This window comes from Solanum tuberosum, unplaced genomic scaffold (genome assembly GCF_000226075.1).
Source record: "Solanum tuberosum cultivar DM 1-3 516 R44 unplaced genomic scaffold, SolTub_3.0 scf00029, whole genome shotgun sequence".
Taxonomy (NCBI): Eukaryota; Viridiplantae; Streptophyta; class Magnoliopsida; order Solanales; family Solanaceae; genus Solanum; species Solanum tuberosum.
Genome location: NW_006238955.1, coordinates 1,269,757 through 1,273,894, shown reverse-complemented (window position 1 = coordinate 1,273,894; position 4,138 = coordinate 1,269,757).

Here is a 4,138-nt window from a genome sequence, read left to right as displayed (position 1 = left end):
TGAGGGTGGGTAAAAACATTAAAAATTGAAGTTAAACAAAAAAAAATTTTAAAAAAACTTTAAATTTATTTTTTTCGTCAAAAAAATTGTAATTTGAAGTTGGAGGAAAGTTTTGGAAAATGTTTTCCTTAATTTTTGAAGGGAGGTCATTTTCTTTAATTTGAGGAAAATGAGTTGATTTGGAAAACATTTTCCAAAACATTTAACCCAATCAAACATGAGAAAATTGGAAAATATTTTCCGGAAAATGTTTTCCTTCATACCAAACACACCCTAATTATCTAGATAGTCTTCTCGTTTGAAGTTGAGTTATTCCATTCTCCTTGTTGCATCAAGTTTTGTTGATATATTTAATTTACCGATAATAAAAAAAATTGTAATTGCTTAATTGAACAATTCTCACAATATTTCTTGTTTTAAGAAGAGGAATAATATTAAAATAACATAAAAAAATCATAGTTTAAAAATGTGAGAAAAATTCTCTATTGATAGCCAAGAAAGATAGTATGGAAAGTTGTTTATCGTACCTTATCAGATAAGTCATAACCCTTTAGAAAAATCACAACCATTCGGAAATGTCAAAATTTATCGAAAAAGTCACAATTCTTCGGAGAAGTCACTACCCGTCAATGTGAAAAGACGTCACCTTTTAATAAAATATAGAACACATAAATAAAATATAAAATATAGAAGAAATACTAAATTAGGTGTTTTAAGTTAGGGAGTATATATATATATACGACCGATTTTTAATATATACAATAAAGTAATTAATTTACAATAAATATAATCATATTTTATTTATATAAAAAATAGTCAAAAGTCATAGAAAATATACACAGACTATACAATATAGTTTGCCAAAGGTCATAAAAAGCATACAACTATGATACCCCGTAACTTAAAATACATTTGCGACTCGTAAACACCAATCCATAGATGTGATATCAAGGAAAGTATATCATTGAAAATGGTTAAGCATACCATATAACCATTATATTTAGTCATTTGAAGGGTTAAACAAAATTTTAGGCCAAAGAGATCATTAAAGAAAAGATTCAAGTTTAAAGGTTCATTATAGAGGAATACTACAAATGATCTCATTTCTCAGCTGAATTTGAACGACCATATCTCCTAATATATGAAGAGTTACAGGACCTACAACCAATCAAATTAAAGGTATTTGAGTCTAGTTTTCAGCAAAACAAATCGCTCGTTAAAACAATATCAGAGTAAAAAGTTATGTTCATTCTACGATAAACTCGCGCATTGTCCAATCACTGCGGGACATGTGGCACTTTAGAGAAAGTCAGCCAAACTTGTTGTTTTTATATTAGAAGTTTGGGATATACTTTCTCATATAATCAAGAACGTGTAAGGACTGGTTTCAAGTTATTTCTTCAAGTTTTTCTCACCTTCAATCCTCCAAAGATTAAGGTAAGTTGGTTTTCTTCTAGAATCAAGTGTCTTCCTCTCCATGGACCTATAGATATACTTAGCTAAATATTTTATTGAAGGAAAAAGTATTGTTATTGGAGTACAGAAAAGGGCAGGGGCTGCTTTTCTTGGATATATAGGTATGACTCATCTTCTATCTCCATAAATAGTATTCCAAGGATGCTCTAAGTATAATTTGCGGGTAGGACTCACGGGACGGTGATAGGAAGCCGTGAGTTCATGTTTTACCCATGGTAGTTGATGTTTTGGTGAGGAGGGAGTTTGTAGAAGGTTGTGTTGGCTGTTGTTTTGACCAAATGAGGGGTCAATGATATTGTATTGGGGAAGTAAGTTGGTTACGATAAAACGGAAGGCTAGGTATAGAGAACGCGACTCTTATAGTTCTTGAAGTTTGTCGCTCACCAAGAGTTTGATGAAATGCCTAAATCGCTAAGAATATATTGTAGCTAGTTATATGAGCTCATATTATTTTAATTTATGGCATTAGTTCTCTACCAACTTAAACTATAAGCTTATAAAGGAATTCGACATCGTCATCGTTAACAAAGAACCCGTGGAATGGTGTTCGGAGGCCATGAATTTTACTTTTTATGTTAAGTGTGGATGATTAAGGGGGATGGTTCTTTATGGTTAAAGGATTTAAAAGTAATACTGAACATGTAAATAAGTCATAAGCCTACTTGGAAAGTAGAGAAAGAGAAGGGTGTGGCAATACGCCATTCATCTATGGTAATTGTTGAGATTGTCGCTCATGAACTATTATTGTGTTTTTAGCCTTGTTGTGATTCTTGATTAGTTTCTTATACTATCGTTTTTATGGTTTATGTTATAGATAAAGTTGTCAGCAGAGGAGTTTGACGACGTAGATAGTAAGTCTCGTAGTAAGGTATGTAAAGCTAAAACCTTTTTTACCCTTAAGGCACGACCTAAACTGGCATGTTCTTTCGATAAATATCACTAGAGATTCTATGATACTTGAAAGAAAGTTATCGTATTTTATAAACCCTCTCGTGTTAAGTCCTAAACCTATAGAGTTACAGTACTCTTCAAGGAAGCAATATGTTTCACACAACTATATTTGTCTACAGTTGAAACTCTTAGAAGTTAGCGTTGTACATGTTGCTTAAATTTAAAGAAAGCAGTTGGCCACAGACTGTGCGTAAGTGTATAGGTCACAAGATAAATGATTCTCATGCTAAAGAAAGTAATCACAAATTTTGTCACGAGCTATGTGATTAATGAATTAATTGTTATAAATACTTGCATGCAATTGAGATTATAGACTACTCTGCAGCGTCGGGTGGGTATTTTTAGGGCTACTACGTGCTATGTTAATCTGTTCACAGAATTTAGATATAGTCAACTGGAATTTTCCGTCGTGGATTTGATACAGGCCTGCAGGCAGACCATACAAGAGCCCTAGGGGGTGTACCTTGATAGACCTCGTTACCTATACTATGAGATTTCACGCGTGGTCGTGACAGTGGGCTACAGATTCCATACAGGGTTCACTAATCGTCGTCAGTACGCCATCAACGTGATTCCATGACAGTCAGTTTTACAAAGAGCAAAGAAGTGATATAATGAAGTAAAGATACCAGTTAGGCAAATTATAGGGATTCTATATATAAATGATTAAGCCACGAAATGTTAGATGAGGACCCTTGAGGTTTGTAACAATTCCAGTTACGGATTATGTCTCCTGCATGCATATGCTCAGATTTGCCTATCTTGATATTTGATGCATTTTAGCATTCTTACATGTCTACTTGTTATTATTTTTATTTTACATACCAGTACATGTTTTATATGTACTGACGTCCCTATTATTGTGGCGCTTCATTTGTGTCACTACAGGCTCAGGTACTCAGGACGACAAGCATTTTCAGTAGACTAGAGACTTCCAGTTTAGCAGTTGGTAAGCTCCACCTCTACTTGGAGCTATCAGATATTTAGAGCCTATATTTTTCTACGTATGTACATATATCAAAATGGGTATGTCGGGGCACTGTCCCGACTAGTTATCAGAATCTCATATGCATACTCTTTAGAGGCTTCTTACACTTAGTTTTGTTTCCGTTGTAAAGTAGCCCAGTGGGCCCTTTTGTTATCTATGATTTAGTATTGTCTTCATATAGGTTCTGCTGCTTATGAATCTACAACTTTGGCATGAGATTAGTAAAGATAATTAGCAGGTGCTTGTGTATATCCTTGATGTACATTAGGGGTGTGACAAACTTGGTATCAGAGCACAATGTTCAAGTGTCTCAGGGAGTCTATTAAGCTGTGTCTAGTAGGACCTTTCTTATAAATGTGTTCCGCGCCATATTTATAATTTAGGGACTACATAGGCATTTAGGAATTTTACCTTCTTTCATAATCTAGATCGTGCGATACAGCTAAGTCATAGAAAGTTAATTTTGACTCAAACTCTTTTTTTCATTTGTGATTCAAATTATGTCTAGTACGGACAAGGATAAAGAAGGCCCGAGGTCCATTACTAGTAATACTCAAGAGGCAGCCATTTTAAAGCAATCCCAACTAGTAGGTGATCAGAACAGCGGTCAACAGAGCTTACCATGTCCTATGCTTCCAGGTCCTTAGATTCCCAGGATAGATGGAGCTACAAGAGTTCCTACACCTCCAGTAGTACCAACGGTAGTTCATGTACTGCATGTAC